At 42.1% G+C, this 17,962-nt stretch overlaps 1 protein-coding gene across 1 annotated transcript in view; it reads right to left on the bottom strand.

Annotated features, from left to right (window-relative positions):
- The window catches only part of LOC112570350 (protein dispatched homolog 1-like), a 38,232-nt gene that overhangs the window by 14,237 nt on the left and 6,033 nt on the right, over positions 1 to 17,962 (bottom strand).

Here is a 17,962-nt window from a genome sequence, read left to right as displayed (position 1 = left end):
AACCTCCAGCGTGCTCTCCCTTTTTAACTCCCCCCTCCTTCCCGCAATCTCCAGCGTGCTCTCCCTTTGTAACTCCCCTCCCCCCAGTCTCCAGCGTGCTCTCCCTTTGTATCGTAACTCTCCCCCTTCACCCATCGCGCGCGAAGCGCGAGTTCGCGTAAACAAGTCCTGGCTGAACTACTTAACGTTGACAGCTGAACACAGCACAGGCATTTTGACATAATTTACAATGGCTTCAACCTGCCAAGATATACGACAGATCCATATACAATCTGAAAGGAAAGTACGGGATGTGAAAGATGAAATATCTCGAGATTCAGCGTGAATCTCAAACGTTCGACACAGGTAAGTGTTCGCAGGAGCACGAGCCGTGATTGCTGGGAGGTGTGTTTGTTGGTAGGGGAGAGATGATTCACAGTTATGAGCTCCTTGTCTCAGGCCTTAACCTGGACCGCCTCAGACGACATAACTGCTGTTAAGTGATACCGGTGTCAAAGATCTACGCGTGTTTATTTTCCATCTGTTGGCGAGGAGACAAAAGAGATTAATTACTTATAGACAAAAGCTCTCGTCGCATGACCTAACCTAAACAGGTTTGTCAGGCAGAGTTTTACAGGAATAACACTTAACGAACTCATCATCGGTAAATAAATTATTTCATCTCTCCCACATGTTCTGTTTAATGTCAATAGTTGCGTAAACTTCACTTGTCCGGTCTTTAAAGTGCATATTGGCCAGAGAGCATCTACAGATCATTCAATAATAATAATGAGAAATGAAATGGATAGAAAGATGTAACTCTAGATCTTCGTCTTATTTTACGCCGTTTCCTGTAGATAGTGATGGGTTCAAAGTTTGATTATCTTTACTGGACGTGCTAATGTGTGTGCCTGTCACATTGAAAGGGCGCGGGTCAAGGCTGTTTGGAGAAGCGGGGCTAGGACTGCTGCGTGCAGGTGTCTCACGTCCCAGGGTTGTGTGTACACATATCTACCGGTTGTATCAAACTCAGCCAGCCGTTGCTGTCTCTAGGCAACCAAGATAAGTGCCACAAGGCACAGTCACACGCATATAATGCGTGCTCATTACCTGTTATTCACTTGCACAAGCACGCACACACGCGCACACACAGAGAGAGATAGTGGAAGAAAACAGACTGCTTTAAAGTCTGTGCAGAAGAAAATGTGACGATAAACTACAAGCTCTCAACTTTATGCTATGGATTCTTCGAAAACTGCTCTCCACCCCACTACTTTACTGAAATCTTCTCTGTCCAAATTCATACCCGAAACCTTCACTCCTTATCAGACTCCCGCATTCTATCCTCCCTCCCATCAAAACAGTCAAATATGAACAAGGGACGTCCTCCCTCTGTGCTGCTAAGCAGTGGAACTTCTTCCACATCACATTCGTCACTTGGACTCCAAGGTACATTCCTACGCTCTCTGAAAACATATCTGTTCGCAAAGTACTATCCCTGAATTACTATTCTTAACTCCCTGGCAATACTGTCTGCATGCTAACCATCGTGTAACGATTTACACTGTTTATAGTATCTACATCCCTTCATTGCTTTACGCTCTACTCTTGTATCTCATCTTTATGCTGTTCAGTGTGTCCATACATACTTCATTGTCCACTGGCTGTTATCTTTCATTTATCATTATTGGTCTGTGCAGAGAGTGCGATCTATCTTGGTTGTGATGGTGCGCGTTATAAGTTCACATTATTATCATATGGAAGCACAGACATTTTAAAAAAATATTTTTGAGTCACGTAGCGACCTAAAAAAATATTTTTTGAGGTCACATAGCGACAGCGGATGTAATAACAATGAAATTTAGGTTTCTCAATACAGTCCCATGATCTCTGCTTTATACTTAAAAGATTAAAGGTTTAGCGGAGCCTATTTTTCTAACCCTCGGTTAAGCTTACGTAAGTCGAGATACTCGGCTACAAACATATTATCAGGCGCAGAAAAGGGTCAACAACACTCTCGTCAACATTGTGAATGGAGATGTTTAGGATGTTGGCTACCGCCAATGGGAGATGTAACTGGGACCACATGTTAATTAGGGATTTCCGTGTAGAAACATGGCGTTGGACACTTTTTCTGTGTAATGATGTTTACTTGTACATCGAGAACAGAAGGGGTTATTCACCATGTATTTTGAAAAAAAATAGTATCTTGCACTAAGTGTTACCCAGACATTATTTAACTACCGCACCCCACTGGACCTTTAATAGCTTTTCCTCTCACGAGCCCAGTTTTCGCACGGAATTTCCAGGGATATGAGGTCAGAGTGACGCTAAGCAAGTTCACATCATCCCGACTATAACTTTAGCCTCAGGAGCATAAACTACACTAGTACCACCACTACTAATAATAGCAGCAACTAAACATTAAGGGTAAACAAGCAATATTTTCAGTCAAAACTCTGCTTGCCGGCTAAATATTTCATATGTTAACGTAGAGTGTTTAAGTTCACGTCGCTCAACACCTGAATGAAGGACAGGGGAAGGAGTGCCCAAGAAATTAGCACCTCGCGAGTCAGAAACACGACAGGCTTCTGTGTATGAGAGACAAATGTGTCTTTGTTCTCGCGCCTCTGGGGACAGGTCAAGACGAAACACTGTCGGCAGTGTCTCCTCTAAGCCCTGTCTGTGCTTTTGTGTCTGTGTGCGCGCAAGTGCGTGTGAGATTGTATGTGTCTTCTCTTGGCAGCCACCGTGCATGCTGCGCTTCCAGACAAACTGTCCCTCGTACGCTTTTTTTTTTTTTCGCGACCACGAAACAAGTTGCTAGGCAACACTGCGTCTTCTGCAGAAGAGGCGACTTGCCGGCTGTCATTGACAAACGTAAACGTCTCGTGTTTAGTCAAGGAAGGACCACCCCACCCCAACCCTCCTATTCATTCTTGAACGAAGACTCTCCCGTACCGTGAGTGTCGATGACAACAAACACAATTTAGGAGGGAACGTTGATGGAGGTTGGGGGGGGATAATTAGTACCTGCACGCATGACCGAACAGGAGGGAAAAAGGTCAATTAAATTGTCCCTTTACCACCCCGTCTCCGCCCTCCATAACGTGTTATCAAGGGAGGCAATAGACCTTACGGAGTAATCAGTTTGACAAGAGTTGTGTGTCCAGGTCAACCAATGCGAGTTGTATGACCTCTGATCAGGGTTCGAAACTGTGCTAGCACTGAGGTAGGCGACACGTTCAGAGCAGTCAGCCTTCTTTTGCACATTTGTCATTTGTTTCATCGCTTTCCACAGTTTCTTGTAAACCTTGAATTATAAAAGCACAGAACACGCGCGCAAACACACATACGACAAAGATTGCAACAATGAAGGAACTGGGCGAATGAAACAGAAAGAGATAATCGGCTTTTTATATAATTATTTGCAGACCGACCTGAGCTAAAGTGTTTTGTAGTAGGCAGAAAGCAGCAGGGTGGTGTTGCCATCTGTTTCAGTTGCTGTGAAAAGCACGATCGGCTTCTCGTGTTTCATATGATGCAGAGAGAAGGTGCCTCCACCTTTTGGTTATTCATACTGTTCAGGATTGCGGTCGCCCTTTGGGGATGTAGATCGATACCCGCGTGTAGTAGGAAAAGATGCAGACACTCGGAGTATGGAGAATACTGCTAGAGCGGGGAGGGGTGGATTGTGTGCTCGTGTGTGCGAGCGCGTGTCTTCGTGAGTGTGTTTTTGTGTGTTTAAAAAAAGGCAGAAGGATCAGCAGGTGTTGGAAGGTACAGTGGAACCTCGGTTAACGAACGCCTCGGATAGCGAATTTTTCGGTTAACGAACAAAAATTTCGCTAAAACTTTGTCTCGGATAGCGAACAAAATTTCGGTTAACGAACAAAAATTTCGTTAAAAATTTGTCTCCGATAGCGAACAAAATTTCGGATAACCAACAGCCACGTGAACCACACGTGACCGACCAGCATGTCATCATTCGCGCTCGAGACACAGTTACGATCAGTCGTTCCTTACCTGTGCGCATTATCTTATTTAGAGATTTTTGTGCTTTATTTTAATAAGATAATCCTCAATCATGGCTCCAAAGAAGATTAAGAGCAATAGTAGTGAGGTAATGACAAGGAAGCGGCCAAAGGAAGCGGCCAACAATTGAATTGAAAAAGGAAATAATTTCAAAGTACGAAGGAGGAATGCGTCTGTCGGATATTGCCGCCAAATACAGAATGTCAAGGTCGACAATCTCGACGATTTTAAAGCGAAAGGAGCAGCTTAAAGAAGCTAATGTTTCGAAAGGAGTGAATACTTTAACAAAGCAAAGGCCTAAAATAATGGAAGAAGTAGAAAAGTTGTTGCTTGTATATATAAACGAGAAGCAGTTAGAAGGTGTTAGCATCAGTGAGTCGTTCATTTGTGAGAAGGCGCTGACAACCTACGAAGATTTGCAGAAGAAAACCCCAGGGACAAGTGCTGCGAGGAATTTTGTTTTCAAAGCCAGTCGAGGCTGGTTTGAGAAATTTAGGCACAGAACAGGCATCCACTGCGTCACAAGGCACGGGGAGGCAGCGAGTTCTGACAAGGCAGGGGCCGAGAAGTTCGTACAAGAATTCAGACAAATCATAGGAGAAGGAGGTTACATACCGCAACAGGTTTTTAACGCGGATGAGACAGGACTGTTTTTTGAAGAAGCTGCCGAATAAAACGTACATTACGAAGGAGGAGAAAGCACTGCCAGGGCACAAGCCTATGAAAGATAGGCTAACTCTTCTATTGTGCAGTAACGCCAGTGGGATTTGAAGCTGAAGCCGCTGTTAGTCTACCATTCAGACAATCCAAGAGTATTTTAAGAAGAACAATGTAATAAAAACAGAAATTGCCTGTTATGTGGAGGTCTAATTCTAAGCCTGGGTGACCCGCCAAATTTTTGTTGAGTGGGTGACCAAAGTTTTTGCCCGACTGTGAAAGAATACCTACAGAAGAACAACCTACCCCTCAAATGCCTTCTCCTGCTGGATAATGCTCCAGCACACCCTCCAAATCTCAACGAGTATTTAGAAGGCGAGTTCGATTTTGTTCATGTGCCTATCTGCCACCAAACACAACCCTTTGCTGCAGCCTATGGATCAACAGGTCATTTCAAACTTCAAAAAACTGTACACGAAAGCCTTATTCAGAAAGTGCTTCGATGTAACGAATGATACCAACTTAACTCTTCAAGGACTTCTGGAAGAATCATTTCCACGTTTTGATGGTTCATCTTATTGATAGCGCTTGGAACCAAGTGACCTACCGTACGATGAATCAGGATGGAGAAACTCTGGCCTGACTGTGTGCCAGAGCGAGATTTTGAAGGATTCGAACAAGACATTGTTGATGACATTGTTTCCCTGGGCCAAAGCATGGGGTTGGAAGTGGATAATGACGATGTTGAAGAGCTTGTGGAGGAGCACGATAACGAACTCACTACTGAAGAGTTGCAGCACCTTCAGGCTGAGCAAGAAAAGAATTTAGCTGAGGATATGTCTTCGGAGGGGGAGGAAGAAGGGAAGGAGGAATTCCCAAGTTCAATGATTAAAGAAATGTGTGCGAAGTGGAGGGAATTGCAAATGTTTGTAGAAAAGTCTTTCCCTAACAGTGCGATAGGCAATAGGAACCTAAACATGTTCGATGATAATGTGATGTCGTATTACCGAAGAGTTTTACAAGAGAGACAGAAGCAACAGACACTGGACAAGTTTTTTCCTTCAACCTCAAAGCGACAGAAAAGGGAAGTCACCCCCGATTTTTCAATGTCACGTGTGCTCATGGAGGGGGAATTCAGGCAGTAATTCCACCCCTTCCTCCCCACACCTGCTTCTACCCAAGCCGTCTAAACGGCAAGTTTTCTAATGTTTAAATGGTTTCGTTAATGTTTCTATGTTTATTTAACTTCATTTATTTTGTATTATAACTGCTCTCATTAAAACAAATAGCTATATAGACTGTAACTTTCAAATATTAGCGAGTCAACAGGGGCTGGGAACCAATTAAATCTGTTTCCTTTATTTCTTATGGAAAAAATTGTTTCGGATAACGAACGTTTCGGATAACGAACAACTTTCCAGAACGGATTAAGTTCGTTAACCGAGGTTCCACTGTAGATGACTGTGCAAGATAGCTGGAACATGGTGTACACGAAAGGTCTCTAAGACAATACCTGGATCATAAAACCATGATCGTTTTGTTTGTCTGTCTGTCTTCTGAAAGGATGTCACATTCTCTGTCTTATCCCTCTCGTATTGTCCTCCAATCACTTTTCCTGATTTCTAACATTTTTTCGTTATCTCTCTCATTCTCTTTCGCTCCTCTCTCCCTCTGTCCATGTCGGCTCCTTTTCATGCCATCAATCCATTACTATCATTCTTGTACTTCTTTCTTTTGTAAGAGTGAATAATTGATTCTTCAATGCTTCAAGAATGTACCTCCAGAAAGGATGTCAGCATCAGTCAGTCAGTATACCACAATACAAAACTTCTGTGAAAATATTGCACTTAAAATCTACATGTATAAGAAGAACTGTACACATAGATATACACACTCCAGATACATAGGGATATATATATATAGGAATACACCCACACACAAAGAACCAAAATACACTATCGCAGATATATATGTGTTAATGTTTACAGGATGACAACAATAGCTGGAAAATATGACTACTCTGTTGAGAAGTAGAAGGCACAAGGCCTATTCTCTCTTTAGTAGAAACATGTGCGCATGGCCCCAGATTGAACAGGGGCTTCCCGTCTGGGAGGCTGCAGCCATTGGACGGAGGATGCAGTACAACGTGTGTACGGGGTGGAGCCTCGCTCTCGTATTCCACTCTCCTTTTGGCAATGAATGAAACGATGAGTGATGAATGAGCACGAATGAGTGATGGAATTATTGACTTGCTTTAGTGGTCATACGGAATGGAGTGTAAAACAGTTTCTCGCGTGAAGAGCGCTCACAGCCGTTTTTTGTTTGTTTGTTTGTTTTGCAGCCGCAAACGTGACGTCATGGCATCGACTGGTCACGGCAGTGTTCACAGAAGCGCGCGCCAGGCATTAATTAAGTTTGTTGGTGGTAAATGGGCGATGCGGAATGGTAATATTTCATGGGCACAGGACATTGTGACAACGCGACATGTGAAAACAGCGAGTGGGGAGAATTTACATTTCAAAATGTGAACTCTGACTGACAGCTTACATACATACACACAGACTGTATATATATTTGCAATGCCATTCACAGAGACCACAACATTTACTTTCAACTTTCATCTATCTGTTTGCCTGCGCGTACAATCACATTCTTTCTCACACCCACACAAAGCACTCTCTCTCTCTCTTTCGCGCCACACCTACACAAAACACTTAAAATAATTTTATAACAACACTAATATTTACTGCTCTGAGACACCATGTTGTAAAAGGGTAACAGCCCATACTGTCGCCCAAGCTACACGGTAATTTCCACCCTCCCCCTCACTTTCCACCCTTTAAACCATCCGTTTACCGGGCGTGCCAAATGACGATAGCTGCAGCTGCCCCAGTCCTGACCTCTTTCTTTGTGTTTCGTCACGCCTGCTCTCGTTTATAGCGTGTCAAAGGTCAGCATGAAAATTACTTTTTTTTTTTTTTTTTACATGATTGTGTAGTATTGTATGGCCTGCATTGGAGGAAGAAAATACTTAATAGACTGCTTGATACAAGAACATCATAACATAAACTGAGTTTGGTGCAAGAAATCTTTTCAAAGAATGTATACATAGTGTACTTACAAAGTCTTTCAACAGCGAATTCTTTCAATCTCTTGTCTACTCCTCATACCTTTACTTTTCAAAATATTTCTTCGTTCTGTTTTCGGCGTCCTGTCCACCTCAGCTCGTGCTGATTAGAGCTTGCGATTAGAGTAACCCTACTGACCAAGAGTTAGAAATAAGTCGTCTAACATTATTGTCTGTGTTCTAAAAGGGGGGGGGGGGAATTGGTGTTTTACGCCGTGTCAGCAACTAAGGCTATATTACGGCAAGCAGCCAGCCCTGTAAACAGATGCCACGTGCAGAGAAAGATCAGCGTGCCCGAGACGAGAAATGAACTCAGGGCAGAGAACCTTCACTGTATTGGTGACAGGCGCTAACAGCGCTAACCGTTGCGCCACCGGACCGCTAATGTTCTAAAATAAAACCTAATAATTTACTAGCAATTGCAGATTAAGCTTACCTTTAGAACTGTAGAGAATGTGCATATTCTTCTTTTGAAAAGAAATCTTCAGTCATGCAATTAGCAAAAAAACACAGTTTAAAAAAAGTTTTATTTAAGTTCTTGTACAGGTAGAATGGAGGTAGAGGGAATATACCCGCGTGTTTATTGGGTCCCCACTTGGAAATGCTTATGATTGTACGAGATCGAGATTCCCTGTGCAGGGAATATCTTTCAGCACTGTCATTGGTGATCAGAGATGAGACACAAATTTATTACAGGGTGGGAGGCAAGCTTCGGACCCCAAACAACATGCGCAGTAGACAATACCGGTGGCGCCATGAAAACGATTAAAATGGAGTTACAGGGTAGGGTCTAGTGTTGAGGTTAGGATCTGTGGTGGGGTTAATTGGACCTTGTGGGGAGAACTGACTGCAACAGATGGTAGATGGACTAATTTGCAAGGAGTTACCCTTGTGGATTAAGAAAGTTGTAACACTGCCCAGTATTTCTTATTATGTTCAGGTATCTCAGCAACACTGGCAGAGTAAAGTTTGTTTGAAGCTGCTTTCCTTTCCGACATGCAAGTGTATATGTGCATAAAGCTGAATATGTTTTGAGATACAGAAGTGAACATACTGACTTGTTTATTTTTAGGCCTCATGGCAGGAGAACTAGCGATACAGCAGGTGAGTTCACTGTTAGAACTTCAAGCTTGAAGCTGTTTTTTTTTAAGGCTTGAAGGTTTTTCATAAATTAGGAGGTAAGGTTAATGTTAAAATTACGATAAACGATGCTATTTTAAAGTGAGAGCATTTTGCAACAGGCTAGATGTGGATTTTTCGTCTGATCTATTATATATGTGTTTATTTCAGACATGTAAACCACGTAAATTCACTTCAGAAAAGCTACCAGGCTTCATGAGGCTATCATGCCAGCTTTATTCTGGTACAAATCTGCTGTGGGAGCTGTTTGGATGCCTCGACTTGCAACAGGAAACCAGGAAATGGGATTATGGGTAGTTCAGGTAAGGAATGGAATCCAAACCTCAACCTATCCCTTATTCTCCCCCACTTGACTGGTTTTCGTGTGAATGTCACAGCGACTACAACCCCCCTCAAAATAATTTGTACCTTTATTATATTTCTAACATTTACAAGGTTTGTCATCATAGTTAATGATATCTACCATAATGGTGTGTATGACGAGTTGTGAGAAGTCTGCATGGTGGGGTGGCTTCAGCAAGTTGCATTACAACACTCGGGAAAGCTCTGTACAGCAGTTGTAGATCAGCGGTTGCCTACATCACAGATTTTTCTGCTGCCAAATCACCTGAGCGATGTTCTGACAGCATTTTAAACGCGAGAAGAGTTGTTTACACTTTGCCATGATCTTTCCAGGGGAGAAAACGGTTTAAAGTGTGAGCTGCACCTGCGCGATGAGTGGTGCAGTTTATCATTAAAACATGGCAAACGAAGGATGGAGGATGCAGCAGGTAGTTTATGTGTTTTCCTTTGTGCAGACATCGTAGCTAAAACGCATCGTCTGACTCAAAAAAGGAAGCAAAGAATAGATGAAATTTATGATGAGCTACACCAGATTCACCCGGTGTAAGTCTTTAAAACGAAATTTAGTGTCAAGGTGATGTAGAAAAAAACACGTGAAGCAAAGGCTTGTTTTTGCGAATACCATCAGCAAGAAACAACAACAATTTCTTATTTAATTTATTCCTCGTTCTGGACAGTATGGGAAACAAAATGTGTAAGTGAATTATTGTGGATTTATTAGGGAATTGTTGTATAATTGTATATGAGCTAAAGTGTATCTGTTGGTCTGCACTAAGCTCCCTTGTATTTAGGGAAATGTGAAAATGATGATGATGATGATGACGCAGAGATTGGGGAGAGAAAGAGAAAGAAAGACCTCTGTTTCACTACTTTTTTTTTTTTTAATTGAGAACTTTTAACAGTAAGCTCCGATATCATTGACCTTTTGACATTCCATGAGAAAGCAGGAAAACAATCATTCACCCTCTGACCCAGACCTCGGCTATCCCCATTAGTGTTTCTCACGGCGGTCAAGTGGACACAGGGATCGAGATTCATTAATTATTTCTGTTTGGGAGGAAGTTCTACCATTTAACTGTCATCTCGCACTGAATACTTTCTAGCCCGGTGATTAGCTCCGAAACTCGCAGGCTACTTACAATCATTGAGGTCAAAAGGTCACGTCTGCCGTGCGTCTTTCATAGCATGTCACCCGTCATGCACCGCGCACTTCGATTTTATCTCAGCTTCACATTTCGCATTCCCTTGCGCACGACGCGTGCACACATCCACACACACACACATTCTCGGGGACGGGAGGAGAAAAAAAATATTTATTGCTGACACAATGGCTACCGTGTGTGTGTGTGTCGCTGCGCACGTGCGCGCATGCCCCGGAGAGCCGTTCGATATCCATTCATGACTCACTCCTTCTCTGTGACTGGCCGCGGAGTACACAAAGGTCATTCCATACATGGCGAGCAGGGGAACTGACCTGATGGCCGATGAATGCCGTAGCCTCATTCACCATTCCACGTCACGTGACCAGCGGTCGGGCCACTCCCATCCCTCCCTGTTTCCTGTCATGCATTCTCATGTGCACAGGCACGCACGTACGCCGCACACACACGCACCCTCACACAGATTCCTGCATCTCAGTCCATTTGTTTTCCATTCAGTGTCTCTGCATTGAGCAGAGGGAGTATTATGTTTGTAGTGGAGCCGTAGCAATATCAACGTTTTATCAATGAATCATGATGGGGGGAGGGAGGCTGAATGATAGAAGAGGGTCGCTGTTCTGCCATACGTGCCGCTGCCCGCGGCTTTATTGTTTGGAGACAAAATGAACTGGACGCTCCATTCATATTTTATGAGTTTGCTGTAACTTTTGTTCTGCCCAAATAAATTCTTTTGAAAACAAATTCACAAACCAATGTACGCACACACACGCACAGAGAACCAGGCCACCAGTGCCGATGAATGCCCACCAAACACCGAATCGTACCGGATACATTTTTATTGCTTTTAATTCATTCTGCGTGCAAACATGCATTTAAGCGAGCGAATAAGGATAATTGTTATTTTTTTTAATTAAACCCCTTCTGTCCGTTCCGTGTGTACCGTCTTCCTTCTTCCATCCGTTCGTTCTTTCATTATCAATTTCTTCTTTCGTTCGTACATTCTTTATGTCTTCTCTTTTCTTTCACTTTCCTTTATTCTTCCTTTTTATTGTATTCCGTCCTTGCTACCTTGCTAAACTCCCAGTTAATCTTCCTTTCTGTATTCCTTTCTTTCACCGACATTTCCTTTTTCTATCGTTTACTCATTTTTTCTGTCTTTCATTATTTCTTTGTTTGAATTTCATCCATTTTCCCTTCTATTTATTTACTCTGTATTCTTTCTTTCATTCCATCCACCTTCCTTTCTTTTCTCTTTTCTTCTAAGTCCCTTAATGTGTTGTTAATGAGAATCGACAATAACAGAGAAGTACGAGTGAGCACTGTTGCCAGCGTGCCTGCGCGCGCACTACGTGGCCTTCATCTGTTGCCGACATAAAGAAAAATTCCGCTCATCCACCCTAGCGTCCGCCTTTGATGCAAAGTTGCGCTGGAGGAAGTTGAGCGAATGGAAATTACCCTCGACACCTTTACACCTTTACACCTTTACACCTTTGTACACCTCGCACGCGAGCACGCCCGCCCTGACGTCACAGCATCGCAGGTCGCCAAGCAAGCAGTGCCAGAGGTACCAGCAATTCTGGACGAACTCCATGATTCCACCTCCCGCTGCTCCTTATTACGCTCAGCACTCTCATTTCCTCACCTTTTTTTATTTGTGCACCTGCACAACTTGTAGATAAACGCTTATAGTACATCTGTCGGTTACTATAAATAGAAACGCATTATGTATCGCTGGGTGCCGGCGACTTCTAACATAATGAATCTCTGGGTTTTATTCTTTGCACATGAATATTACATCCTTCTTGCCAGTTGTTTATCAGGAGACTGCAAAAAGCTCATCTCATACAAAAGTCTGAGATTTTAATCTGTTGAAGGGGAAGTGGGGTGAGGAGGAGGAGAAGGAGGAGGAGAACAGTTTGGTGGCGGAGCGCTTGTCTTCTACATCCCGAGGATTGTAGGTTCAGATAGACCTCATCTATGTTTTAGTATGTGTTAGTATATATTTAGTATGTTCTACGCCCAAAAGAACATTGAGCCAGGTTGGCCAAACCTTTACATCGCCATCATGTCAAAACTTTACCAATTTTTTTCAAAAGTTCGTCCATGTTTTTCTGGTTAAATTGACTTGGCAAAGTTATCTGTTTCCTATCACCTTGAAAATAAATAACGGTTGTCGGCATTGTCTCGGAGCTCATACCAGTTCATCTCGCCCTCCCATCGCATGCACAATGAATAGTTATGTAATATAATATAAACTGAACGCTCACTTTTGGATCCACTGTTAGGAACAAGACGAGGGCAGGAAGGGAATCTTTCTGATCAATGACATAATAAAGAAATCGCAAGAAAAATTCTTACCGGCGTGAGTATGAGCTATACACATCCCCTATTTATTATTCTTTTCGTCGTCGTCGTCGTCGTCGTCGTCGTCGTCGTCGTCGTCGTTGTTGTTGTTGTTATTGTTTAAAAAAACTCCATTCTGGGTTACGAACAAGAATAATATTTGCAAGAAAATACCTCGCATGCAACTTAATGGTTGTAAGATTACCACAAGCGGAAGTGACGTAGTTCTAGACCAGGGGTGGGCAAACTTTTTTGTTGCGAGGGCCGCATTGCTGGGTCATGACTAGTCCGAGGGCCGCACCTTGTAATTGAATACGAAAACCACGTAAAATTGCCAAATTTTAAACAAACGCATTTATTTAATAATGAGCACATGAAATATGTAACACTGTAGGAATAAATATAAAACCAGAATGAACAATTAAGCTCACACAATTTAATGAGAAAAATGTTTTTGAATACAATTTTGCTGAACAATTCTTTTAAAATTTGGCTCAAAATTACTGGCAGATACTCTCATAACTGACTGCAAGTTTGCATCTGAAAGCAATGACCGGCCGGCCATTACATACGCAGCAGGTGTGGGAAGGGACTAAGCGTAACTTGTTTTCGGTAATATTTTTTTGTGTGTTGCCAAAGGGCTTCTGCGGGCCGCAGAGAACCACTTGGCGGGCCGCATGCGGCCCGCGGGCCGCTATTTGCCCACCCCTGTTCTAGACCATTCTATTTTCATGTCAGCCAGAAAAGAGGATCAAGGCTAGAATCAGCTTCAGACAGTGGGAAAATTACTACATCGATGACCTGTGTATTGTGAAATACTAACCAATTATAACTTCTACTACATTTTTTTATACCTTCATACGCTCATATCTTACAAAGAGAAACAATGTGATTCGCAAAGCCCGCGAGGACATTTCTTTTTCTCTGTCAGAGGGAAACCTTCGAGCCCTGTTATGTAAACACATAATTTAAATGATAAAAAATATCTTGGTGACACTCGTTAACGGGCTGTGTGACAACGAGCATTCCTTGCTATCAAGTCCCTTCAAAATAAACTGCTTTGGGACTAAGCTTCGTCAAAGTTAATCATCTTGTGACATCACCAGTTGTTGAGCTTCTTATCCTCTCCTCTCCCCTCGCCCCTTTCTTCACTCCCTTCCCTGAGTGCTTCAAGACTGGGTATTCTCACCCCTCCCCTATGACATTCTAGCTCAAACGAACTTCAAACGTCTTCATCTTCATTTTGGGTTCGGTCTTTCTCGAGACAGCCATGCCAGAATGATGCAAAGAGGAGAGTAGGAGGAGGAAGAGGAGAAGAAGGAGGAGGAGGGAGACGTTTACCGCTCGTGTCTTGAAAGGACAGCTTCCGTGAATAGCTGGCGACAGGGAAGCAAGGAAGTAAGGTGACCGAACTGTAATCGATATCGATACCCCGTGCTGCCAGACTCCTTGCTGTTGCTATTTTTGGTAACAAGATGCCTCGCGCTCTCTCCTTCCACACGCGCGCGTTCGTATATGCAAAATGAATAGATTGTTTGGGTGTTTGTTTGCCTGTGCGCGTGTTCGGGGGGGGGGTGCTTATGTCAGTACCTGCTCAGGTGCTGGACATTTGCATCCCCGGGTATGTACGTCGTGCGGTTCGGGTACTCGCAGAAACACCTGTTTTCTACTATTTCCAGTAACTTCACGACATACTTTCTGAACCTCATGACGGTTACCACTCTTGATTTCCACCTTTCTGCGAGCGAAACCCGTTTCTCGGTCAAGAGGAGAAAGAATTTTTTTTTATATTTTTGGAATGTTTTGCCAAAACATTATACATCTTCATCACTGTACAGCCTTAGAACGCTAAGCACTCACAGAAAAGCATCCGCAAAATGGTTCAAGTCGTTACAGGTACATTCCGTTTACTGTTTTTTTACACCTGGAGTGTAATGAACATGTCAAGAAGCAAGAAGAAAGGAGAACCGTTCCGTGCCATGCAACACAAAGGATGCTGATAGTGAGGTTATTGTCAGGCGGTACTAGCAAGTGGATATAGTAGCCTACCCTACTCTCCACTTCTTACAACCGTTTAGAATTGTTTCGCACCATTTGTTCTCTGCTTAATTCAGTCTTCTTCGAATAGTTTTGAGCGCTGATGAGAAAAAAAAAAAGCTTTCCCAGAAGGTTATTTATGGAAGGACAGACAGAGCAACAGTAAACGAAAGAAATGAGGAAGTGTATAAACGGCTTTTAAGTGTCAAAGAAGTCATGGTATTATGGTGAAGAAAGGGTTGTTAACATGTATAAATAAGTATGTAGGTCTCTTTTTCACAACAAAACTCTCCCTCTCCCAAGCTTTCGAGGATGCTGCTGCTAAGGCCAAACTCAGATCCTGCCCGTAGAAAATAGGAGATATCACAAGAAACTTTTTTTTTCAATGTTCGATTCTCAGGTTGTACTGATCTTAATGGTTCGGAAATAAGGGTTTTCAAGGTAATAAGCTGTTGAAAAAGTACGTATTCTCATCGGCAACATTTTTAAATGTGTCTCCATACACCAAACACTATGGCGATCAGGGACAGCATCCACGATTGGTGACAACAGAAGTAAGATGTACTAAGTACTAGCTTTGTCTTATTTATATGGATGACACTAGAATTCCCAGAAATGCTGACATATTAGCGACAAAACAACAGTAAACATATCTGGGTTTTCTTTGGAAACGAACTTCTCTGTGTTGATGGCTTTGGATATTTATGGCTCCAACAAAGTGAGGACTTTAGGACAAAGACAAACTGTTTCCAATGAGACTGGCACAATGAAATATGCACAAGTGAAAGACTTGAGCTGTATTCTCGTTTTAAGAACTATGTACAGTCCGAGAGATGTGTAAATATATAAAGAATATGTTTGTTAATAGAAGCATTTATTAAGTATAGATTTTCTATATCACCCATCAACGTGCACCAATATCGGTACAAAAATGATGTCTCTTCCAGTCAGTTGATTTGTAATCGATGCAAACATGGGACTGAATGAAGATGAAATGCACATGTTGCTTGATTGTGCTACATATGACAGTTATATATCAAAAGGTGATGTGTTAAAACCTACAAGACTATATTCTCAGGGCACAGACGGAGTCACGTGAGTCTGTCTAGATAACTCCGAAGCAACAAACTTTTATATATTTCTATCAAGTATTAAAAAACATAAATTATGGGCAGGTGGAAATGTTAGTACGTATAATGTCATTATAAATATTGTTGATGCTGATTTATGTATACTTTCCCCCTTGAAACAAATCAAAGAGTTATCTCAGTAAAAAAAAAAAATAAAGTCTCTCTCTCTATATATATATAGTGCTTATACATTTATTTTAGATACATAATGTTGCGTGATTTTGTGTGTGTGTGTGTGTGTGTGTGTGTGTGTGTGTGGTGTGTGTGTGTGTGTTGAATGTTATGTATAGTTCGCTTATGTGAGAAAGAATTTGATAAAAAAAAATTAAAAATAACAGTAAGAAAACAAGATCAAGACAACAAACATTTCTTTTTACTTCGAATATCAGCGAATTAACAGTGCCTTTGTGAACATAATGGCTGGAATGCATGCGGGTACATGCATCTCTCTCTTTACATACTTTCAAGTAAGGTTAGGACAACTTTTTCTTGTGAAATTCATGGGGAATTATGTACAGTTCGCTTAGAGTATCGCCAACTCTCTTGAATCGCTTCATAAAATAAAAACAATCATTGCACTGTACCTAAGGGCATTCAATCGGTTTCTTCTTCGACTAGCATAATAAGTGCATAAAGTTCCTCGTGCCTAACCTTTCCACATACTGAGACTCATTCAGTCTGCTGAGAGTTTGTCTTGTTTATGTATTGCAGTAAATCTGCCTGCTTTACCTTTCCTGCCTCGTGGTCTGTCTGTTTGTCTACTCGCCTGCCTGCGTTTGGACAACAAATAATTTCCCCTTTCACCCTCCATATTTCCCTGTTTACCACACGAATGAATGAACGAATAAAACAATGAATCAATAACAAGGGTAGATCACTGAGCTCCTTGCAAAGCTGGCGGGGTGTCTGGAAGCTTTTAAACCGTCGAGATCTGTGCGAGAGCTCAACGAGAAATCACGTGTTTGGCCATGGCGTGGGCCACCTTTTGCACAATTCGGGGCCATTAACGTTTTATTGAGAGGATGTTTCAGGACAGCTCGGGTTTAAACATTTAATCGCGTGTTCGGGCGGTTGATGAGTGAAACAATGAAGGCTAACTTTCGCAATAAACAAATCGTAACATCGGGATGCTTGTACGTGGAGGTTGGCACAGGTGTGCGTGCATGCACGAGTGAGTGAGTGTGGGAGGGAGCACCATGCAATCTATTTTGGCTTCTTTCTACAGCAAACTATTTATAGAGCTGCAGATTATTAAGGCTGTGTTTGTCACTTTCACAAAGTAATCAACTGTTTAGTCAAGCGTACAATGAACCTGTCCAGAACGAACCAAGGTTAACAGTAGAAAAGCTACAAAAAAATTCTTTTAATTCATTTCTGTTGTTTTTATCTTCTTTGTGTACTCTGTTAGAAAAAGCGCCTGATTTAAGAAAACATTTTCTTTCTTGAAAAAATTATTGACTAACAAATGGTTACTATGATCGGCATCCAAAAAACAAAAATAAGCGAAGGACAGGAACGTAGAAGGATGAAACGCCGGCTGTTTGCGAAGGACACAAGTGAAGTATTCTAAGCTGCATTTGTCCTGCAGAGAGATTATCAGTATTTTTTTGTAATTGTCATGTCACTCATCTGCGAGAATAAGCAAGCACTTCATGGTGTACTTCATACGCGATAGACATTCAGCTTTTCATTTGTCAATGGCACACCTGGTGAAATGAAGACACAACGAAATTACTTCCATTCTTTAGTGACATTTACGCGATAAGTTTTTTTTTTAAAAACCTGAAAATAAATGGAAAAAGGTCTCCATCATGTCCCAATTGTGAAATTACAGGGATAAGTAGAAAAGCACCGGGGTGCCAAGTGCTTATAGGTAAGGTCACACGTAAACACCTGTCCAGTACTTTTGTGTTTTACAAAATGCATGCTACAGTATTAGTCATATCTCTTCATTTAATTCTTCATTCGTTCATTATGTCTTTCATTTTCACTCCCTTTGTTCTTTGTTATCT

The sequence above is a fragment of the Pomacea canaliculata genome, linkage group LG8 (genome assembly GCF_003073045.1).
Source record: "Pomacea canaliculata isolate SZHN2017 linkage group LG8, ASM307304v1, whole genome shotgun sequence".
Lineage (NCBI taxonomy): Eukaryota > Metazoa > Mollusca > Gastropoda > Architaenioglossa > Ampullariidae > Pomacea > Pomacea canaliculata.
The sequence above is the reverse complement of the archived record's forward strand: the minus strand, read 5'-3'. Positions and strand labels throughout refer to the sequence as shown.